Source organism: Chiloscyllium plagiosum, chromosome 10, assembly GCF_004010195.1.
Source record: "Chiloscyllium plagiosum isolate BGI_BamShark_2017 chromosome 10, ASM401019v2, whole genome shotgun sequence".
Lineage (NCBI taxonomy): Eukaryota > Metazoa > Chordata > Chondrichthyes > Orectolobiformes > Hemiscylliidae > Chiloscyllium > Chiloscyllium plagiosum.
Window position 1 is genome coordinate 57078311 of NC_057719.1, and position 25643 is coordinate 57103953.

The following is a 25643-nucleotide window of genomic DNA, read 5'->3' on the forward strand; positions in this document are numbered from 1 at the left end:
CTGGTACAATTGCAACATTTAAGAGGCATTTGGATGGGTATATGAATAGGAAGGGTTTGGAGGAATATGGGCCGGGTGCTGGCAGGTGGGACTAGATTGGGTTGGGATATCTGGTCGGCATGGACAGGTTGGACCAAAGGATCTGTTTCCATGCTGTACATCTCTATGACTCTATAACTCTCTATGATTATTTTGTGATTTTTATGATCTTCTTTGAAGGAGTACCATGTGTTTTGGGTAAATAGGACCCTACAGAAGACTGTGCCAGGAGGGTTGGACCAAAGGATCTGTTTCCATGCTGTACATCTCTATGACTCTATAACTCTCTATGATTATTTTGTGATTTTTATGATCTTCTTTGAAGGAGTACCATGTGTTTTGGGTAAATAGGACCCTACAGAAGACTGTGCCAGGAGTTTTAGAAGACATTTCACAGGGTGGTCGCATAAAGAAAGAGTTCATGGTGCAGGGGGTAATATGGGAATGACTATTTGAGCTCTGAATGTTTCTGTGAAGAAATTAGGAAATGATAATTAATGTTTGTTAAATTGTGATCAGATCATATTCTCAGAGTAACAGCAGAAGCGTGGGGAAACAAAAAAAACCTGAAGCAGCTAAGATAAAAATATACAACTCTTTTTGAAAGTATAATATAAACCAATCTTTTAAAAGGCTATTACATTCCCTGTATTACCTTGTCAAAGTATCAGCAGACTGCAATCCATTACATCAATAGAAGTGATATATTTACATTTAATAAAATATTCTAGCATTAATAAAAGGAGGCAGATACTGTGCCGAATCTGTTCGCATGAAGATGAGAAGGTTGGAGTCAAAATCAGCTGAGTCTGAGTCACCTTTCAAGGAGAAAGGTTGCTCTGAAGTCTGAAATGCATTTTCAGTCATGGGGGAGTACATTTGAAGAGAACCAAACAATAAAAGCCAGAATCTATATCTGATAATCTGTTAAATTTCTCTTTCAAACATTGCTTCAGTACAGATTATCAAAATGGTGGTTCTGTATCTTTAACCGCTCAGAAAAGTTAGTAAGTTTGCAGATGACCCAAAATTGGTGGTATAGTGGACAGTGAAGAAGGTTATCTAAGATTACAAAGGGACCTTAATCAGTTAGGTCAATGGGCTGAGGAGTGACAGATGGAATTTAATTTGGATAAATGCAGGGGTTTTAATACAAACAAGGACAGAACTTGTACAGTTAATGGTAGGACCCTGGGTTGTGTTGTAGAACAGAAAGATCTAGGTGTTCAGGAACATAATTCTTTTAACTATTCATCACAGATAAGAAGACATTTAACAAACTTGCCTTTGTTGATCAGACCTTTGAGTATAGGAGTTGGGGCATCAAGTTGAGGTTGTCCAGGACATTGATTTGGCCTCTTTTGGAGTACAGTGTGCCGTTCTGGTGACTCTGTTGTAGGAAGGATATTATTAAACTGGAGAAGGTTCACATAAGATTTACCAGGTTGTCGCCAAGAATGGAGGGATTGAGATTAAAAAATTGACTGGAACTTCTGCTGGGAGCTTTTTCACTGGAGTGGAGGAGCTTGAGAGGTGATCTTACTGAGGTTTGTAAAATCATGAGGGACATAAATAGGGTGAATAACAAGGGCCTTTTTCCTAAGATGCGATAATTCAAAACTAAGAGACATATTTTTTAAGGTGAGAGGAGAAAGATTTAAAAGGAAATGAGGGGCAAACTTTTTACTCAGAGTGGTTCATGTTTGGAATGAACTGCCAGAGAAAGTAGTGAATGCAAGTACAGTTACAATGTTTAAAAGACATTTGGATAAGTTCATGAATAGGAAAGATTTGGAGGCATATGGACCAAGCCCAGGCAGCTGGGACTAGTTTATTTTGCGAACATAGTCGGCATGGATTGGTTGGACCAAAGGGTCTGTCTTCTTGCTATATGATTCTGACTCATGACAGATATTTGATTAGAGCTCGTTTATTGGCACCTCCAAGAGTATCCATCCACATTCAACATGTATCGAAACATGTTTATTAGTGGTTTTGTATTATTAGTTTATTATGGTTATGAAATTATATTTGTTATAGTTACTAAATGATAATATTTATTTTTAAAAATCTAAAATGAGATAACAATTAGCAACTTTCAGCATAATTCTCTATTTCGATATATTCTATTGAAAACTGCATCATTCAAAGATCAATTTTAAGATTCTGATTTGTACTGTTAGAAAGTGATTGACTGATGAAAACTATTTGTCACTGCAATACATTTATCGAAGACGCTATCTGGGAGTTGGTTTCATAAGTAAGCAGAGTTCAATGCCAAGTAATGAAACAGATCCCATGTGTTACTTAGCTAACACACAAAACATTAGTGACACTAAAGTTCAGAAAATCTCATTAAAACTTTACAAGGGATTGCAATTTCTTCTCTTTCAAATACCTAACTTCAGAACTTTCTCAAAAGCTACTTCATCACAGATTACCTCAATCATTCCTCGTGTCCTGTATTTCACACTCTTTTCCCTTGCATTCTTGAAACAGCACTCCAGCATTTGCTTTCAGGCACCATTTTTTGTGGACAACTCACTTCACCAAGGTAACAATGTCCTGAAATTTTTCTTTGGTTCTAATCGTGCTCAGTTGCACCAACCAAATACTCTGAGTTTTCAACTTCCACTCCCCATTGCACTGAAGTATTAGTGGCACACAGCTTCTTCTGAGCTCTAACGATAACACTTAGCTACCTATTGCCTCCCAGAACTTCTTCCTTAGTTCTGATGACACAGAGTTAACAAAATGAAGGAAGTAAATTGTTCAATTTTAGTGTAAAGAAATAAAAAGAAAAAAATGCATTTAAATAACATTTTTCACAGCCATAGATACTCTGAATGCTTCTCAGCCAAATGAAGTATTTTTCAAGTTGAGTCACTGTGACCTTTTGTGGAGGAAGTACATTATAGAAAATCATCTTCTAGTTAGAGCATTCTGTGATTTCAATTGGCTCATGTTGTGCTGAGTTCCAGGTGCTAATTGAATGTTTGGTGTTGTACTTCTAGTTGTAATATTCCATACCAGATCCTTCCTGGAAGTGAATAGATTGCCACATTTGAAGCAACAACTAATTTGTGCACAGCAAATCTAAGAAACTATAATGAATAATTTACCTGGTCTCATATTTTAGGTTTGTATTAAGAGGTGTAAAGATGAGGCGTGAAGGTTCAATTGGGGCGATTGAGAGTTATAAGGTGTTCTATGTTCTAGGTAAAAGTAAGCCAGCGAACTGGGAGATCTTCCCCTCCATTCTCTGAATATTGCCTCAGGATCTTTATTGATAATAATTATTTGAATGTAGATATTTTCACCTGTAAAACATCTCATTCTCTATATCCTGGATCAACCACACTTTTATTTCCAATTTTTTTCATCAAGTTGGTGCTTATATGTGTGTGTGTGTGTGTAAACACACACACACATTTGTAATGATTTAACTGGTTCACCCGTTTATGTAGGAAAGTAAGATCTTTGAGTTAGAACATGTTGTGGTTGAAATTGCCTGACATTGTACTTGATTTCGTAGTCATAGACTTCCTACACTGTGGAAGCAGGCTATTCAGTCCATTGAGTCCACGCTGACCTTCTGAACAGATTCCACCAAGATCCACCCCCCTACTCAAGTGCTAATTGAGTGTTTATTATTGCATTAATGGTTGTAATATTTCTATGCCTAATTCTCCCCTGGAAGTGAACACATTGCCACATTGCCAACTTTTTCCTGGAGTTTGACTTTGTGGAATGTTATATGTAGTTCTTGAGGAGTAATGCTTCTTTCAATGTTTGCACCATCTGCTATTAATAGTAATAGTACAGCACTACAGCCCAGGTAATGCAAGGAGTTGTTTTAACTTATTCAGTAATTGAATACTTCCTATTTCCCATGCACAGCTGTTATGTCCGAATAAATAATATGGACTCCCTATAGAGCAAAGCCGTTCTCTCAATCCAATGATCATTGTTTTTCTGCATTATTGCCCAGAACCTACTCATACCAAGTGTCATTAGAAATTAAAGGTGAGGTTGTGTCTTTCTGTAATGCTACATTTCTGACTTCCAGAGTGATACAAAACCCGTCAAATGTTTACATAGCAACAATGAATCAGTGTCACAAAATCTGAAATACAAGTAAGAATAATAGTCACCTTTGCTAAATTATTTAAACTGTCCTGCAGGGAATATGTGTGCAATAAATGGCAACAAGTGTGGTGCTGGTTTAAACCTGTTCAAAATGAAAGTCAAAATTGAATGTATTGTAATCTTTTCAACAGCTGAAAAATGTGTTGCTGGAAAAGCGCAGCAGGTCAGGCAGCATCCAAGGAGCAGGAGAATTGACGTTTCGGGCATAAGCCCTTCTTCAGGAATCTGAAGATTCCTGAAGAAGGGCTTATACCCGAAACATTGATTCTCCTGCTCCTTGGATGCTGCCTGATCTGCTGTGCTTTTCCAGCACACATTTTTCAGCTCTGGTCTCCAGCATCTGCAGTCCTCACTTTCTCCTAATCTTTTCAACAGCAGTGCTTACAAAGAGTCAATTTTATCTCCCATCTTCATTTCCAACTGTTGGACCATGGACCTTCATTGGACTGATCCATGTGGGTTAATGGACAAAACATTTGTAGTCATTCACTCTTGCCTTGCACAGGATAGCTAGCCAGGAAACTCTCAGCACCAGACATTGTGGAAGGATTTACAGACTAACAATCTGTTTGGCCTCTTCACAACACACTTTCCATGGCCAGCAAATCCTGCTGTAGGATTTGCACCCAGAGGTAGGGATACCACCACTCTGCCTCACGGCCTTCACTTATGAACCATACCAAAGAAAGAAATTTCCATATGAAAGCTTCTACACAAAGAGCCTATATCTGAAATATTTCACATATGTTGCTTTTGTATTGATTCTATTGTAATCTTGCATATGTGACTAGGTCAGTTGTTTTTGCTTTACTGGATATCTAGGTTAAAGGTATAAACAAAATTCAATGGCATTTTTAAAAAAAGATCTTTTGAATCTATCAGTTCATCAATTCTTCTTTCTGTCAGCATGGTAATAAACCATTGTGTCTTTTTTTAATCCCATACATCTTTCAAGACCATGTGGAAGACACTTTGTGCCCAGATGTGTTGGTTTGTCTGGACCCGGCATATAATAGAAAACCAGGCAGTTTGGAGGACTTACCTGGAAAGGGAAGGTCCTGATTTCCCTTCATTATTTTAAAGGAAGTGTATGATGTGCCCAACCTGTATGTTTTTCTTAACTTGTAAAAAAATATTTCTGTGGAGGCATTAAGTGCGCCTAGTTAATATACTCATCCTTTGTTCCATTGACATACTCCAAACAATTCAAAATGTGCTAAGATTCTGACTGGGTAAGCTGTAGATCAACTGATTTTCTAAAAATAATTGCCTTATTATGCTCCATATTAAGTTTCACTTGTGCCTCCTTCATAAAAGATTTACTCAACAGTATAAGTACTTCACTTGAGACTACATCAGTACTTATAAATTGGTTTACTCCAGCTATTTTACATGGAATTACAACTCCATTTACTGACCATTTACTCCATTTATCTTGTCATTGCTAATCCTTGTATTGATTCTCACTACTTAGTGAATCAGGTAACATTTTAACCAATCTGTCCCATACGCTGTTGAAATAACAGCATTATCTAGTACTGCAGAATTAAGGGAGTCTGCAATTGATATATTCATCCCAGAATGAAAATCCTGATGGCTAATGTAATTTGTTCAGATCCAGTGTTACCTTTGTTCTCTTCTTCAGAATTCTTATTGGTATCTGATCATTTAAGGATCCTTTCTCTTCACTTTGAGCAGTTCACAACATAATAATACTTTGAATCATGACCAAAGCACTAATTAACTGTTCTTCATGCATTCCTGGAATTCATTCACCTTTTATCTTTATTCCAATTTTGTCTTCTGCTGCAGTAGCCATCTTTGTTAAGAGTATTTCATCTTCACTGTGCCAGTCTTTAATCCTTCTGTTGCATTGACACCTGCCTCTGGTATTTGGGCTATTTTAAAATCTGTGAATTATTGAATGTTTTACTCATTGAATCATCATAGAATGTTTCACTTGCTCCATTAAGGTTGAAGGAGATTATTGTTCCCTGTGATTTTTAAAAGACTGCAGACATCTGATCCAAATTAATCTCCTTTTCTGAGAACCAAACACCAGTTAGAACCAGTTGCATCTGAGACACCTCAGCACAATCCAATAATTTAAGCTGAACACTGATCCAGGGATCTTCAAATAGAACTTTTTTCCATCTTTTATACAGTTTGCTAAAGTCAATAATATATTCTCCCATTGAATGACCATCTTTTTTCCAAAGCCTATCAAACTCTGATTATTGTTTTTGCATAGTTAACAGATCATCTTGCTGATAGATTTCATCCAAAAACTCTAATCAAAATTTAAATTATTATTAGTTCTTGCTGACATTACTTGCAAGGTCAGCATTTGCTGCCCATCCCTACTTTCTGTTAAGAAGTCAGGGGTGAGCTGTCTTTCTGCAGTCTATATGGTGTAGAGACATCCTTGTGTTGTTACAAATTACGTTCCAGGAATGTGACCCCATAAGTGAGGGAAGGGCAAAGCAATTCCAAGTCAGGAAAGTGTATAGCTCTGAGGGAAAATTGAAGATGGTGGTGTTCCCAAGTATTGGGTGCTTCGTTCTTCTAGGTGTGGAGTTCATGGATTTGGAAAGTGCTATTAAAGGAACTTTCATGAGTTGGACAGCATCAGTACCTGAAGAATTGCAAGTGTTAGCAAGCAGCATGTGATTATCAGCAGACATCCCTACTTCTATTGGAGGGAAGATTTTATCCTTGTCTTTTGCATTGACATGCTGTACTCCCAATTGTTGAAGATCAGAATTAGTGACTTTTTTTCTTAGTTGTTTAATTGCACTACATCTGACTACCATGACTCTATGACTGCAGCACATTGGCCTGATATGTTAGCTGTGAGATTAATAGTTCTGTATAAAGCATGCTGCTGCTTTAATGTGCTTGTAGTCATGTGTTATACCTTTACCAATTTGGTATCTGACTTTTAGATATACTTGGTGTTGATCTTGGCATGCTTTCTTGACTTGCCATTGAACCAGAATTTGCCCTCTGGCCTGGTGGTAATAGTGGAATATTATGACATAGGTAAACACTCCTGCTAATTTAAAACCGCAACACAGAAAAGAATTATCTGGTGCAGTAATCTGTGAAGATTTTAAGAGACCAAGAACTATTTAAAGTAAAAATTAACAACTTTATTTCTTGAAGTATAACAGAGAATGATTAACTAACAATTATTTACAACTCCTTCCTCTAACCTATCTTTTACCTTCCCCTTCTACAATATTAGTCCGATAAAACTCCCAATAAAGATTTACAAAATGAAACTTCTTATCTCAAAACCAGGCAGCTTTCAATTCTTCTCTATATTCCTGTCATCTTTTCTTCGTCTTGGGGATTCTGCTTCACAGGTTACTGATCGATAAAGATACCTTGAAGAGAACTATTCTCTAGGCAGTTTGCAGATGTCGTTGGCTTGGCAATTCTCCTTGCAGCTGTTCAATTTTCCTCAGTCTTATACCACCAAAGCATCGGATTGTGTCATTGGCTTTTAAGATTGTCAATATAATCAATTCAAACTTGAGTGGTGGTTGGTATTTTGGAGTATAATTTAAACTGATTGGTCACATTTGAATTTGTTTTTTGTCTCCAGGCAACCAGCTAATCAGGTTGTTTGACTAAATGTTACATTGTATCTTATTGAGAACACTTGGTGCTGTCACTGCTCGCTTTTAACTCTCTTAAAGGTTCAGTACACCCACATCTTCACAACCCCTACCCCTTTAAGAAAAAAATGAACCATCATAATGAAAAAATTGCTTCATTTTTTCTATTTTTTTAAACACATTACCCCAACATACAGAAAACTTTAATATATGTTCACCTTAACGTCTTCCCATATACCTGTGTGTGTGTATAAAAACATTAAATAAATACAAATCTCATCTAAACCCTGTCAGTTAAATCTGCAATAACACATCAACGATTACATTCTTACAACCTGCAACATGTATGATTTTTAAATTAAAAGTCTGTAACATAAGATTCCTATGAAATAGTCTCATATTCTTGTCTTTAAAATGTTCTAAGAATGTAAGTGGATTATGATCTGTGTATCCAACTGTCTCTGACACATTGTTTGTGACATACACATTAAAATGTTGGAAGGCCTGTACCAAACTCAATAGTTCCTTTTCGCTTGTAGAGTATTTCCTCTGGTGGATGTTGATCTTCGAAAAGTAACCAACTGGCAGTTCAATCCCATCCTCATCTTTCTGTAGGAGTACAGCTCCAATTCCTATGTCACTAACATCGATAACGACTTTAAAAAGTTTGGTGTAGCTAAAACTGGTTTGGTGGTTAATATGGTTTTCAAATGGTTGAATGCCTCCTGGCATTGTTCTTTCCACCGAAACTTTGTGTACTTCTTCAGCAAGTCGGTTAATGGTGCCACTATACTGCTGAAGTTTGGAACAAACTTCTGATAGAATCCGCTGAATCCTAAGAATCGAAGCACCTCTTTCTTTGAGGTTGGTCATGGAAATTCCTCAATGGCCTTCGTCTTTGCGTTCCATGTGGTCAACTTTCCATGACCGATGTTATGTCCCAAGAACACCACCTCTGCTTTCGCGAATTCAGTTTTATTTAAGTTTATCACCAGTTTTGCTTCTCATTGTCATTCAAAGAGCTCGGCCAACTGTACCATGTGATCTTTCCAAGACTTACTAAAGATCACTACATTGTCCAAATAGACTGCAAAGTTTGTTGACCAGCTACAACTCTGTTCATGGGTCTTTGGAATGTGGCGGGTGCATTCTTCATTTCAAAAGGCATCATTTTAAACTGATATAGCCCATTTGGGATTACAAATGCAGAAATTTCTTTGATAAAGGTACCTGCCAATAACCATGCCTTAAGTCCAACTTGGTGATGTAACTGGCTTGTCAGACTCTCTCGATACAGTCCTCCAATCTTGGAATTGGATATGAGTCTGATTTTGTAACGACGTTGACATTTCGATAATTTACACAGAATCGCTGAGTCCCGTCCGGTTTGGGACCTAAGACAATCAGCGATCTCTATTTGCTCTGGCTTGGTTCAATGATGTCCTCCTCGAGCATGGCCTCCACCTCCACCTGGACCTGTCTGGCTTTGAAAGGATTAAGTTGATAGGGGTGTTGTTTTATCGGAGAAGTATTCCCTATGTCTACTCCATGTACAATAGCATTAGTCCTCCCCATCTAATTCTTACATATGTCCTTATACTGCAGTAACAAATCTTTCAACTGCATTTTATGCTCCTGAGACAGCTTACTAACCCATCCCACTCCTCAAGGATGACTTCATTTTTTAATCTATTTTGAGGCACATCAAAATCCACATCATCTGGATTTGATTCCTCATCCTGCGGAACAGTAACTAACACCTGTTTCTCCAGTTCTTTCTCTCTAGTATAATACGGTTTCAACATGTTCACATGACTTACCCGATACCCCTTTTTTTTAACTAGATAGTTCACCTGACTCAACTTTTTTTCAATTTAATAGGGACTGGCTTTGAAAGGATCTCCGATCACTGGTAACAGTACTAACATGTCATCCCCTTGCGAAAACGTCCGAGTCTCAGAGCTTTTATCTGCCGCCTGCTTCATTCTACACTGTGCTCTCTTTAGCTGCTGTTTAGCTAACTCACCTACTCAATTTAGTCTCTCCCTCACCTCCGATACATAATCTAAAGTGTGAGCTCTCTGACATTGATCCTGTCAATTTTTCTTTAATTAATTTCAAAGGGCCTCTCACTTCATGACTGAATATTAAGTCAAAGGGAGTGAACTGAGTAGATTCATTTAAGACATCTCTAATGGCAAACAATACAAATGGGATACCTTTATCCCAATCATTCAGATAATCCTGACAGTATATTCTCAACATGGTCTTCAAGATCTGATGCCATCTTTCTAAAGCTCCCTGTGCTTCAGAATGATATGCATTGGATTTAAAGTGCTGTATACCCAAGCTATCCATGACTTCCTTAAACAGCCTAGCAGTAAAATTTGAACCTTGGTCCAATTGAATCTCTCGGGGTAGCCTATACCATGTGAAGAAAGCTACTAACTCCTCTACTACCGTTTTCGCCTTGATACTCCATAATGGAATTGCCTCCGGAAATCCGGTACACACATCCATTATGATTAACAAGTATGGTTCCCACTTTTAGTTCTCGGGAGGGGACCACCTACACAATCAATTATAATCTGCATGAAAGGTTCTTCAAATGTGGGAATTGGCAGCAAAGGTGCTGGTTTTATTACCGCCTGTGGCTTACCTACCATTTAGCATGTATGACACATATAGCAAAAGTTAACCACATCAGTGCGCATTCCAGACCAATAAAAATGTTTTTGTACCTTAGCCTGAGGCTTTCATACCACTAAGTGACTTCCTACAAGTTGTTCATGCGCTACCCGTAAGACCTCCTGTCTGTATGCTACCGGCAACACAATCTGGTGCACTTCAGCCCATTTCTCCTCTGCACTAACCTGCTGTGGTCTCCATTTCTGCCTTAGGATTCTATCTTTCAGATAATAACCCTCCGGAATATTCTCTGCATCCACATATATATCTTTTACTGTCTTGTCTTGCTGTTGCAAGTCTCTTAGTCTTTCAGGAGTAAACGCTTCTCTCTGACCCTCTGCCTGTTCAGGTTTTTCCTGCACCATTACATCAAACAGGGTATCCGCTAACTGAACCTCAACTCCTTCATCTTTCTCTTGACTTTTCGCTTTGTGCTGTGACTTATGATAGTGGCATCTGGTTACCACACAGTCTGGAAAATATCAGGATGATTCTTTGTCATCCTTGGGCTTCTCCACAACAAAGGGTGTCACTTCCACCTTGGATCCTGCTAATTTGTTCCCAAGAACAAACTGAATTCCTGGAACTGACACTCTGTCAATCACTCCCACTGAAACTTCCCCAGTCTTGAGTTGGCACTCCAACCTGATCTTACATAGGGGAATGCTACATTTCTGTCCATCCATCCCACAAATTCCCACACTCTTGGATAACAGATCAAAAAGAGTATATATTCTCCCATTCTTTATTATCAGCGACTGGTTAGATCCTGTATTTCTCAAAATTATAACTTCTTATCCTTCTCCCCCTGTTCTTTCTGAGTAAACGTTACCCACAGAGGTGAATTCTTTGTAGAAATCAGGTAATCCATACCTTGCCCCTGCCTAGGCTGTGGACTCTCCTGCAGCTCTTCAGCTCTTCTTACAGTCTCCTTTGTTATCTTCACTAATGCCACAGTCTTAGCTTCCTCTACCACATCTTTTTCCACAGTGCCTTTCTTTGATGACTAGCACTGTGACTTTGTATCCCACTTTCTGGCAGTAAAAACACCTTTTCCCAGTGTCCTTCTGAAACCACTGGCACTGTAAATTTCCTATCCCTTCCATTATAGTGATAACACCTGAGACCTTTCACCTTCTGTCCACCCTCTTGGGCTTCTCTTTTTATCCTGTGGTAAATTCTTACCAGTACTCTCTACTCTTGGTTTAGTAGTGTAGGACCTCCCCTTCTCCCAACTTTCATCCCTCACAGGATAAAATTCTGGCCGGAAGCTTGCCTTATGCACTAACATATACTCATCTACTAATTCTGCTGCCCTTCTCACATCCTGAACTTTCTGTTCCTCCACATGAATTCTTACCATCTCTGGAAGTGAGTTTTTAAAAAAACTCCTCCAGCAGAATAATCTCTCTTAGAGCCTCAAAGGTCTTATCTATTTTCAAAGCACGCACCCTTCGAACCCAATTTTTTCGGACTCAGCATAAGTCTGGCCTAGTTCCTTCATTGTGTTTCTGAACCACTGTCTATATGCTTCTGGTACCAATTCGTAAATACTTAAAATAACCTCTTCATAATCTCTTGACACTTGATCTGACTGTGCAGCAAATACCTCACTCGCTCTGCCTACCAGTTAGTCTGAACTAGCATTGCCCATAAAACCTTGGACCACTCCATCGGTCTCGCCAATTTTTTCAAATGAAATAAAGGAGGCTTCAACATCTTTCTCACCAAAATGTGGTAGAGTAAATATAAATATTCCTACCTTCTCTTTTAATCTCCATCCTATTAACTCGACTTTGCTGACTAAGTCGCAACTTCTCAAGTTCAAATTCTCTCTCTTTTTGCTCAGCTAAGAACTTTCACTCTTTCTTTTTCCACTCTCTCTCTCTCTTTCCCTCTCTCCCTCTCTCTGTTTACCTTCTAACTCAATTTTCCTCAATTGTAATTGAAGTTTTTCTACCTCTACTGCACTTGTCTGTTTCTCTGACACACCTAAGTGTTTGAGTAACTCCCTTATATTTTTAGCTTTACTTTTGTCCTTTGTTAAACTCAAATCTAACTTATTTGCTAACTCTAAAAATATGGCCTTTTTCTCTCCTTCTAAACTTTCTTGGCAAGTTTGAGAATCATCTTCAAATCCCGTAACCTCTTTAGCAATTTTAAGAGCCATTTCTCTCACTTTTAATTTAATCAGCCACAAGTCACTGAAAGTAAACAAATTGCCTCACCCAGGATCTAGGACACTAACCTGCAAGCGTTTAAATCTGCTGGGATTTTTCATACCCCCAAATTACTCAAATCTGTCTAAACCAGTTCAAATTACGGACCTGAGCCCCCAAACTGTTACGACACTGGGTAATCACTCCTGCTTAATTTAAAGCAGCAACACAGAAAAGATTTATCTGTGCAGTAATCTGTGAAAATTCAAGAGGCCAAGAACTACTTAAAGGAAAAATTAACAACTTTATTTCTTAAAATATAACAGAGACTAATTAATTAACAACTATTTACAACTCCTTCCTCTAACTTATCTTTTACCTTCCCTTTCTCCAATACTAGTCTGATAAAACTCCCGATTAAGATTTACAAAACTAAATTTCTTATCTCAAAATCAGGCAGCTTTTGGTTCTTCTCTGTATTTCTGTCTTCTTTTCTTCTTCTTTGGGATTCTGCTTCACAGGTTACTGATTGGTAAAGGTACCTTTAACAGAGTTATTCTCTGGACAGTTTGTGGATGTCATTGGTTTGGTAGTTCTCCTCCCAACTGTTCAATTCTCCCCAGTCTTATACCCCCAAAGCATCAAATTGTGTCATTCGCTTTTAAGATTGTCAATATACTCTATTCAACTTGATTGGAGGTTGGTATTTTGGGGTATAATTTAAACTGGTTGGTCAAATTTGAATTTGTTTTTTTGTCTCCAGGCAATCAGTTAATCAGGTTGTTCGACCAAATGTTACATTGTATCTTAATGAGAACCTTGGTGCTTGTCACTGCTAGCTGTTAACTCCCTTAAAGGTACAGTACATACATCCACATCTTCATAACAGAAATGAGGCAAGTGTCAGGCCATGTGATTGTAGATTGTGGATGAATTAATTCTCTTGATGATGATCTGCACTGCTTTATAGACAATTTATATGAATGTGATGGATTTGACAGATGTTGCTGCATCTAGCATCTTTGAGAAGATTGAAGGGAAAAGCATGTTTCTACCCTTTCTCAAATCCTACTTCACTGTCTTGCTGCCATCTTGCATGAAGTGCAGGTGATATGACCATGGATCTCTTGCTTTCTATCCCAAAGCTCTTACCTGACCTGAAGATTCTCCTTTCGTATTTCTGCTTTGACATACCAATGAATTGCTGCAAGGTCAATAACTACAGCCATAGAGAAGGATGTGAGCTACACCTGACATCTGATGATAAATCTCTGTCTCTTTCTCAGCCCTGTGTGCTGTTAGCAAGTAGGACAAATCTGGAACCTTCATTGTGCATTCCCAAGCATGATAGATTACAGCCAATGTGCCTGCTCACAGGAGGGTGCGTTTGCAGATGAGATCTGCTACAGATGAATCAGATGAGGATTTTGATTGAACAACCAAAGGAGGTGCTTGATGCATGGTAAACTGTCAAACAGCTTGCCAAAGAGTATCAAGGAGTCCAACTTCAATTTAGCTCAGGGCTTTTCACAGGTTTGGAACGTGGTCAGCTTCATGACAATACACACAACATTGTATGGTTAATGCTCATCTTCCATTGCAGCTAGGTACAAATTTCTCCATGTCACAGTGAAAGCTCAGACTGAGTCATGAGATTCGAGCTTGTGGCAAACTATATCACATCCCAGAAATCTGTCCTGTAAAAGATTGTCTAAATATCAGCCAAATACTTTAGTAATGATAAGAGGATGAATTTCTGCTCCAATAAAGGGCTGCTTTAACTTCCCTGATGCAGTGATTGATGGCAAATTGTGTGATGTTGCAAATGGTCAGCTCCCTTCTGGAAGGATCTACTTGCCTAGGAATGTAGGCAACAGTGATTTAGACCGGCATTACAACATTTGTTCTCATCCTACTCTGAGGCTGTGGGCCTGGTTCTAGGAGGTGACACAGTTCAATGACCACCACTTGACAAAATGAAAGCTTGTCATATAACATTCCTGGCTAAGATGGAAATAGGAGAAATGTTCCTGAAGTATCCTTAGTTAATATAGCTTCCTCCTGACTAGTCAGTAATCTCTGATCTCACTTTCAGGAAGCTGCATTATTCACTTGAATAGTGAAAAAAGCATCTAACTCTGATACAAATCAGCTAAGTATAGATGCATAAGTGTATATGTAACTTCACATAATCTAATATCTGATCGAAATTTAAATCCAAACCAAACACAGAGCTTTTACGAAATAAGTAGCTTACACTCGTTCTTTTTTTCAGAAGTATTATTTAGATTCAAACACAGCCCTATAATCATGATTAAGATCCAAAAAAGCTTTTAATTGTTATCACTAATTCTCATTCTGCATGTTAAGCACTTTTTGTAGACTGACACTTCTTTTAAAAGAAAATATTGCATATTTGATTTAAATATTGTTAATTGGCTGGGATACATATATCATCTAGACCAAACATAAGATCTTTGGTAAACTGTTTTTTTATAACATTGAGATGAATGTTCCTCCCAAAGGTTATAGATGATTGTTAACTATAGCTGAAAATGTGTTGCTGGAAACAGGAACAGGAGAATCGACGTTTCAGGCATAAGCCCTGTTCCTTGGATGCTGCCTGACCTGCTGCGCTTTTCCAGCAACACATTTTCAGCTCTGATCTCCAGCATCTGCAGTCCTCACTTTCTCCTCGAAGATTGTTAACTATAGCCTATATTGCTGGGTTAATGACTAATAAATAATACAAAAACTTGATGCAAGCAAGAAAATATTCCAGTTGTAGGAAAAAGACTAAATTGCAAGCTTTCACTTTGTGATATTTATCTGCAAGGAAACATCTATGCCACCTGTTGCTGACATGATCAGAGTATTATTTCCTCTTCTGTCCTGGGCACACTCTCAGTTTAACATCAACCCCAGGGGAGGTTTTGTTAACCACTGCTGTTACTTTTCTCATGCACTGTCATACAGTGGGACCTCCATTCAAATGGTAGTGCTGACCTTGTTAGTACATTTGAATAGGCCACCACAGAAGCTTTTCAGTGTGGATGTGCACAGGGGCTCCTGGGTGGCCTTTTGTCTGACTGAGAGCTCTTGTTAATGGACTACTGAGCTAGAATGATTGCAATATATAAATGCAGTGACCAAAGAAAAGGGGGACAAAGCGATTCTAGTCGTAACATGTAGGTCAAACTTGTACAAAGTGGACACTGGCTTATTAGTGTCAAAGCTGTTTGTGAACCTAAATTTACATGTGACCAAATTGCAAGCTTTTTCAAATAAAAAGAACCACAAAAATGTTCATTCTTTAGTATTTCAAAAAATAAAATACTACACTAGAATCAATTTACATACTGACTTCATTCATTTTATACAGACCTTTCACTGTAAGAAACTTGAGTAGGAGACTACTATTTATTAAAAATCCTGGTATAATTTAGTTTTAGTTCAAGGTTGCTTTTCAGAACATTTATTTAAAATATAAAGAAATTTGGATAAATTATCATTCTAATTTTAATAAACATCCACTGAATATAAGAATAAAAGCCATTTCTAAGTCCAATTTGAAAATGTTTGGACTCATCAGTCTTGTTCTATTTGAACTTTAGATGTGACTCTTCTGAGGGACACTGTCCATTACTGGTTCCCATGGTATTTGTTGCTAAAATGGATTACTTAGGCTTGAAACTTTCCCAGGCCTATTGGACAGATAAAGCACATGTTTATGTCTGCTTCCAGGGTTATTTCTTTTCCTGGTACAGGTACCCAGAGGCAGTAGCTCATGGGGCACCACTTCAGATCAAGCATGGCTGATCAGGAACCTCTTTTGCTCTCATTTCCAGTTGATAATCAAGCTGGTTGTTCATGTTATTAAATACCTTCTTTGGCCATTTAAATTCCTGAAGTGGAACTTAAAACCCTGAAATTTCTGGATGCCTCAGATGGATGGCAGACGACAACATATTACCAGCAGCATCACCTCACATTTACAGCATGATTCTCAGCTTTTCATCAGGGGTAACGTTATTTCATTTCATTAATAATCTTTTTATTTGATCTTTTATCACTTACTAATGCCAATTGAGTGGTTAGAAATAGCCATTAGCAATCTAATGTTGTTAGTTATTTGAATTTATATTGATACAGTTGATTCTCTACACTCTTTCTGCCCAGGTGCTGACCAGGAACTGGTCTTTGCAAAGTACACTGCAAGCATTCAAACTTGGGATCCTCAAAATTTTCTTCTCTGGGCTCTTTAAACATGCAGGAATTATGTGAAAGGCCTAGCACAGGTGTAGGGGCCAGGAATTTGGGGTTTTTAGCTACCTGTCTGATCCTGCTGATTAAAACATTTTGGCTGCTGATGGAGAATGGGGGCAAGAAGATCCTGATTGTATACCAACCTTCTGAAAGACCTAACCTCGAGATATTTCATGTCCTTGAACAACAGAGGAAGGATAAGAAGGAAATGAAGGAAATACGCAGAGAAAAAAATGAGGTACGAAGGTAAACTGGCCAACAATATAAAGGAAGATAGTAAAAGCTTTTTTAGGTATGTGAAAGGCAAAAAAATGGTTAAGACTAAAATTGGGCCCTTGAAGACAGAAACAAGGGAATATATTATGGGGAACAAAGAAATGGCAGAAGAATTGAATAGGTACCTCAGATCTGTGTTCACCGGGGAAGACACAAGCAATCTCCCTGAGGTAACAGTGTCTGAAGGATCTGAACTGAAGGGAATTTATATTTGTCAGGAATTGGTGTTGGAGAGACTGTTAGGTCTAAAGGCTGATAAGTCTAGTAGTAACAGGATAGGTCAGAATCGGCATGGATTTATGAAGGGGAAATCATGCTTGCCTAGTCTTCTGGAATTTTTTGAGGATGTAACTCTGAAGATGGATGAGGGAGATCCAGTAGATGTAGTGTACCTGGACTTTCAGAAAGCTTTTGATAAAGTCCCACATAGGAGGTTAGTGAGCAAAATTAGGACACATGGTATTGGGGGCAAAGTACTAACTTGGATTGAAAGTTGGTTGGCTGACAGGAAACAAAGAGTCGTGATAAACAGCTCCATTTCGGAATGGCAGGCTGTGAACAGTGGGGTACCGCAGGGATCAGTGCTGGGGCTGCAGCTTTTTACAATATATATTAATGATATAGAAGATGGTATTAGTAATAACATTAGCAAATTTGCTGATGATACTTAGCTGGGTGGCAGGGTGAAATGTGAGGAGGATGTTAGGAGATTACAGGGTGACCTGGACAGGTTAGATGAGTGGTCAGATGCATGGCAGATGCAGTTTAATGTGGATAAATGTATGGTTATCCACTTTGGTGGCAAGAACAGGAAGGCAGATTACTATCTAAATGCAATCAAGTTAGGTAAAGGCGCAGTACAAAGAGATCTGGGTGTTCTTGTACACTAGTCAATGAAGGTAATCATGCAGGTACAGCAGGTAGTGAAGGCGGTTAATAGCATGCTGGCCTTCATAACAAGAGGGATTGAGTATAGAAGCAAAGAGGTTCTTCTGCAGCTGTACGGGGCCCTGGTGAGATCACACCTGGAGTATTGTGTGCAGTTCTGGTCTCCAAATTTGAGGAAAGACATTCTGGCTATTGAGGGAGTGCAGTGTAGGTTCACGAGGTCAATTCCTGGAATGGCGGGACTACCTTACGCTGAAAGACTGGAGCGACTGGGCTTGTATATCCTTGAGTTTAGAAGACTGAGAGGGGATCTGATTGAGACATATAAGATTATTAAAGATTTGGACACTCTGGAGGCAGGAAACATGTTTCCGCTGATGGGTGAGTGCCGAACCAGAGGACACAGCTTAAAAATATGCAGTAGACCATTTAGGACAGAGATGAGGAGAAACCTCTTCAGCCAGAGAGTGGTGGCTGTGTGGAATGCTCTGTCCCAGAGGGCAGTGGAGGCCCAGTCTCTGGATTCACTTAAGATAGAGCTCTCAAGAATAGTGGAATCAAGGGTTATGGAGATAAGGCAGGAACAGGATACTGATTAGGGATGATCAGCCATGATCATTTTGAATGGTGGTGCAGACTCGAAGGGCAGAATGGCCTACTCCTGCACCTATTTTCTATTGTCTATTGTCCTGTTACTACTATCCAGATGTGTCGTAATTTCATCCTTTATAATAGACTCCAGCATCTTTCCCACCACTGAAGTCAGACTAACTGGTCTATAATTTCCTGCTCTCTCTCCCACCTTTCTTAAAAAGTGGTACAACATTAGCCACCCTCTAATCCGCAGGAACTGATCCCGAATCTTTTGAACTCTGGAAAATAATCACCAACGCATCCACGATTTCTCGAGCCGCCTCCTTCAGTACCCTGGGATGTAGACCATCAGGCCCCGGGGACTTATCAACCTTCAGACTCTCCAACAGTCTCTCCAACTGATCCCTGCAGTACCCCACTGTTCACAGCCTGCCATTCCGAAATGGAGCTGTTTATCACTCCACTTTGTTTCCTGTCAGCCAACCAACTTTCAATCCAAGTTGATACTTTGCCCCCAATACCATGTGCCATAATTTTGCTCACTAACCTCCTATGTGGGACTTTATCAAAAGCTTTCTGTAAGTCCAGGTACATTACATCTACTGGATCTCCCTCATCCATCTTCAGGTCACCCAAGGATCATTTGCTTGGTGAATGTTTCAGGGCAGGTCATTTTAGATTTTCTGACTTTCCCAAATGCCTCCCCTCTAATTTAAATCAAATTGTCTGGTCCATACCTTTCACAGATTAAGTTACGTTCTGTTCCCATAAGGTAGCCTTACCAACTCTAGAGAAGTATTACAGTGCCACCCAGTTACATTATTTAGTCCCCTTCCGGTTTAGTCACAGTCATAAGCCTATATACATAACTCTAAAAAGTTTCAGATTCTGTTTATTCAATTTAACCAATGAGTTGCTACATGCTGGTATTGCTTTAAGATTAATCTTATAAGGATTGATTAGATTAGATTCTGAGGTGCTGCTCTTAAAGCTACAGCTCCTCTATTCCTGGCAACGAATTTACCGATCCTTCCAGCATGAATTATTGGCAGTCCATGCAATTTGTCCTACAACTTGAGATTTAATTGTGATACCTTCATCAGAATTTTTATCCACAATTTAAAAAAAATGTATACCTTGCAGTCATCAATTTCTTTACTTGCATATTTTGTTTTCAGATAAAAGCAGCTGAAAAACTTTGATATAATTCACATATGTTGCTGACAACACACAGTTTTACCTCACCTGTGTTGTCCATGCTTTGGACACTTCGACAACTCTTATGTGTTAAAACACTTTACCCAAGCATTCTTGTCGCTGAAGCGAACAAAGGAACACAGAATTAAGTTTGCGATTCAACTTCATTTTATTAACAAAACATTCCTTATTAAAAACATCATGTGAGCATTTCCCAAATTCCTACCATATTGTCTAGTTCTATCCATTTGAGAAAGGCTACTAATTACAACAATCCACATTTTTGAGCCGGGCACTTGGAATCTCCCATCTCTCTGCATGTGGTCTAATACAAAGTTGGTGTTTTGGATGTTACATGTGAAGTTCCCATACTGGGAGTGTTTTAGGGAAGTTGTGATGCTGTATTCTCTCTTCTCCCATATACTACGTGGTGATGGAGGTAGTTAAAAATCACACAATTATGAGTGTCTTTCACACACACTTTGCCAAGCTTGTGCACATGCAAACACACTCTCACATGCACTCACACTCACACGTACACATGATCTCTCTCTCTCTCTCTCTCTCTCTCTCACATGCATGCACACACACATATAAGTCTATGGGTTGAAATTTGTATTTGCAGAATTATATTTGCAGATACATTCTATTTTGCTCAAAAAATGTACAATCTGCAGGCAGTCAATACATGTAATATTTTGTAAATTCCACATTGGAAATAGAACCAGGCTGACTCAAGATTGACATACTGACAGATTCTAACCTCACACCTTGTCTGAGCTGAGATATCACTTTTTAAAATAAAAGCTAAATGTGAATGTGACTTAAAAAGAAGTTCTGTGATTTACATATTAATGAACCAAACCTACAACTCATTCTAAAAGATGAAAGACTTAACAACAATCTAGGTTTGTTCAATATATCATTTCAGTTGCATAACACTGAGATCTTTTGCCATAAATTCTGTGCGTTATGATCCTGCTCCACAACTACCTGATGAAGGAGCAGCTCTCTGAAAGCGAGTGCTTTCAAATGAAGCCATTGGACTATAACCTGGTGTTGGGTGACTTTTAACTTAGTCCACCCCAGTCCAACATCGACTCCTCCACATCATACCTTGGTGATGTCTGTGTTCAGGCTCTAGAACTCTACAGTACAATTTAAGACATTTGTCCAAAAACCACACAAGGCATTTTCATTTGAATATATGGGGCCAGGGTACACAATTACTGCTTTTGTTCTTGACGTTTATCCAGAGTTGTACCTACGAACCTTCTCTCTTTTTCAACAGCGCATAGAAGGCTGTCATTGTAACCATACTCCCTCTTGGACAATGGTGACATTTCTCAGCTTGAAGATTTGGTGTTATAATCAGGATCCTCAGTACCATCCCCACGACTTTTCCTGAGGTCCACTTACAATCGTTAAGCCGGACCTTGGTCAGTTGCCATAATTGACAATTTGAAATATTGGGGTGTTCTTTTCCCACAACAAGTGTGCATCTGCTTGTCACTGATCCAAGATTGGACTTGTCTTTCTTAGCCTAACTGGAGATTCTCCCTGAACTGTTTAATCATCCACTGACCATAGATACTGCGGAGGGTCATATTCTGCTGCCTACCTCCAATATCTATCCTTCTCTGATGAGCTTGTTTATGGCCCTGGTGTTGCCCTTCTAACACCATTATTCAGTGTTGGTCTGGCTGATCTTCTTTTATTCCCCTCTTGGCATCTTACTGTCTGCCCAAATTAATTCAAGGTCTGTTGCAAAACTCTGATTTTATTACCCAAATTAGCCAAATTAAGGGTATTGATTATGAACATTCCTGCTCTGTAAGCTGTTGCCAAATCAGTCAACTCTTTTTTATTCTGCCCTACTGGCCTGGATCTGGCCTTTTCCGTGGCAATTCCTGTTTTCCAACCCAAAAACCAATGGGTCAAGTATAATTATAATTTCTGAAGTTGGGAAGGGTATCACTGTGGCAGTTGAGTTCCGGATATATCTAATACCACTGGTGTTTGACATTATACAGAGTTTTGCTTGTGTGTTTTAAAACCACCCCATCTTCTATTCCTGGATCAGTCCTCAGACAAACATGTATGGGTGCACTTCTGGCTGGCTTTAGCCCATTTCTAATTTTGTACATGACATAGTTCTCTCCTAATATACAAATCTATTACAGACAGGTATATTGGTGATCATCAGGAAGGGCAAGCAGGCAGAGCAGGAGAACTCTATGGCTATTTCTGTCTCAAACAAGTATACTGTTGGCAGGGACAGGCTATCAGGGGGTGGTGACAGTGTTACACAAAACGCTGGCACAACAGCTGACTCTGTTGTACAGCAGGGAGGGTCAAAATGCAGGTGAGCTGTGGTAGTTGGATACTGTACAGTCAGGATATAGATGACTATGAGTGAGACTTCAGGATGGTGTGTTGCCTTCATGGTGCCAAGGTCAAGGATGTCTCTGAGTGGTCACAGGACTTGGTGAAAGGGGAGGGTGAACAGCTAGAGGTTGTGGTCCATATTGAAGTTATGACATGGGCAAGAAGGGAGATGAAATCCTGCAAAAGAAATTTAGGTAGTTAGGCCGAATGTTAAAAAGCAGGACATTAGATTAGATTGCTTACAGTTTGGAAACAGGCCCTTCAGCCCAACCAGTCCACACCGACCCTCTGAAGAGCAACCCACCCAGACTCATTTCCCTCTGACTAATGCACCTAACACTACGGGCAATTTAGCATGGCCAATTCACCTAACCTGCACATCTTTGGACTGTGGGAGGAAACCGGAGCACCTGGAGGAAACCTACGCAGACACGGGGAGAATGTGCAAACTCCACAGACAGTTGCCTGAGGCGGGAATTGAAACCAGGCCTCTGACGCTGTGAGGCAGCATTGCTAACTGCTATGCCACTGTGCCACCCACATCTAGGGTTGTAATATAGGGATTGCTACCCATGCCACATGTGGGTGAGGCGAGAAGCAGGTAGATAGTACAGCTAAGCGCGGGGCTAAAGAGCTGATGTGGGACAGAGGGATGCAGGGATCTGGATCTTTGGGATCACTTCTAGGGCAGATGTACAAAGTGGATGGGTTGTACCTAAACTGGAGGGGCACCAATATCATTTCAGGGAGGTTAGCTAGTGCCATTTGGGAGGGTTTAAACTAATTGGCAGAAAGGTAAGAAGCAGAACCAGGTCAGAGTGTGAGGAGAAAGTAAAGGTTAATAGGATGAACAAGCAGGGCAAGTTTAATGAACAAGGCAGGAGAATAAAAGGGGAGGTAGTGGTCTAGTGGTATTATTGCTAGACAATTAATCCAGAGAGGTAAAAATCTTATGAAGAGCTTTTGCCCGAAAAGTCGATTTTACTGCTCGTCGGATGCTGCCTGCACTGCTGTGCTCTTCCAACACCACTAATCCAGAATATTAATCCAGAGACCCTGGCAACATTCTGGAGAACTGGGTTCAAATTCCTCCATGGCAAGTGGTGAAATTTGAATTCAATAAAAATCTGGAAGAGTCTAATGATGATCATGAAATCATTGTTGATTGTTGTGAAAACCCATCTGGTTCACTAATGTCCTTGAGGGGAGAAAACACTTGTCCTTACCTGGTCTGGCTTAAGTGTGACTCCAAACCCACAGAAATGTGGTTGACTCTTAACTGGCCTCTGGGCAATTAGGGATGGGCAATAGATGCTGGTCTAGCTAATGATGCCCACATTCCATGAATGAATACAAAGTATATTGGATAAGGTAGGAGAAAGAAATAATAAAAAGATCCTGAAGGACAGAATAGAGTTTACAGCCAAAATTAGAGTTCTTTGCAAGGAGTGTAAGGATAAAAAATTAAATGAGCTGCAGGCACAGATTCAAACTGGAAACTATAATATAGTAGCCATTACAGATACATGGTTGCAGAATGGTCAAGACTGAGAACTCAACACACAGGATTACAAGACTTACAGGAGGAAGAGAGAGAACGGTAACAGGGCAGTAGCATTACTGATTAGAACAGAATCATTACTATGATGAGAGAGGATGTAAGAGGGGAAAGCACCCAGTGGCAATATTATGGGTAGAACTGAGGAATTGTAAAGGAACTAAAACCACGATAGCTTTATCATATTGACCATATGGTAGCAGCTCAAAAGTATTAGATTGTATAAATGCTGCAAATAGGCAACTCTTTAGCAAAGGCAGAGTAGCATTAATAGGGGATTTTAATCCTGACAGAGTAAGCTTAGCACTGTCAGGAAAGAGAGATCACATCTAAAGTGAGCAACAGCCCAAAATATTTACAGATTATAAATAAAAGACCAAAAGAAAATTTTTAAAAATCAAATCAAGAACTAAGTAAATAAAATAAGTGATGTGTTGTACCTGTGTGATATAGGAGCTGGTGGGCCCCACTGTGAGATGATCACATCTGTAGCAAGGGTTGGTTGGGTGAGGGGTTCAGAGTTTCCAACACTGTGACACATCAGGGAGGGGAGAGTTACCTGGATGCTGTGTTTCAGGAGGCAGTCACACCCTTTACATTAATTACCTCAAATTTGATCAATGGTCAGGGACAGAAGGGTGTGACTACGAGTGAGGCAGGTAGAGGGATCCAGGAGGTAGTGCTGAAGAAGCCTCAGTCCTTGAGCTTGTCGAACAGGTTTGAGATTCTTGATCCCTGTGTGGCTCATCATGTGGGCTGCAGGGAGGATCAGCAAACTGACAATAAAACCACAGTACAAGGAGTCATTCCAGTGCAGGGAGAAAAAAGAAATGCAGTCGTAAACGGGAATAATTAGTCGGTGGAATAGACCATTGATTTCTGTGGTCAGGATCAAGAGCCTGAAAGGCTAGGTTGCCTGCATGATGCCTGAGGTCAGGCTATCTCATCTGGGCAGCAGTGGAGGGGAAAGATCCAAAGTGTCGTGATCCATGTTGGTACCAACATATAGATAGAAAGAGGGAAGAGGTTCTGCTGAGGAAATACAAGCAGCTGGGGGCTAAATTAAAAGAGCAGAACCAAAATGATAATAATTTCTGGATTACTACCTGAGCCACGAGCAAATTGGCAGAGATCAGATTAGATTCCCTATAGTGTGGAAACAGGCCCTTCAGCCCAACAAGTCCACACCGACCCTCTGAAGAGTAACCCACCCAGAGCTATCTCCCTCTGACTAATGAACCTAACACTAGGGGCAATTTAGCATAGCCAATTCACCTGACTTGCACATCTTTGTGACTGTGGGAGGAAACCGGAGCACCCAGCAGAAACCTATGCAGACACAGGGAGAATGTGCAAACTCCACACAGATAGTCACCCGAGGCTGAGATCGAACCTGGGACCCTGGTGCTGTGAGGCAGCAGGGCTAACCACTGAGCCACCATGCAAAAAGATTAAAAAAGACTGAAAGATTTATGTGGGAGAAACAGGTTTGAATTCATAGGGCATTGGTACCAGTACTGGGGAAGGAGGGAACTGTTCAGATGGGTGGAGTTCCATCAGAATCATAGTGGGACCAGAATCCTGATGAATTGCATAACTGGGGCTAAAGAGAAGGCTTTAAACTAAATCATGGGTGACAGCGCAGTTGTCTGGAAAATAATGAAAACGGTTGAAGGGAGAAAGCTCAGCAGAGGTTATTAAAGTTTTCAGACTTTAGGGAACTATAGACCAGTGAGCCTGACCTCGGTGGTGGGCAAGTTGTTGGAGGGAATCCTGAGGGACAGGATGTACATGTATTTGGAAAGGCAAGGACTGATT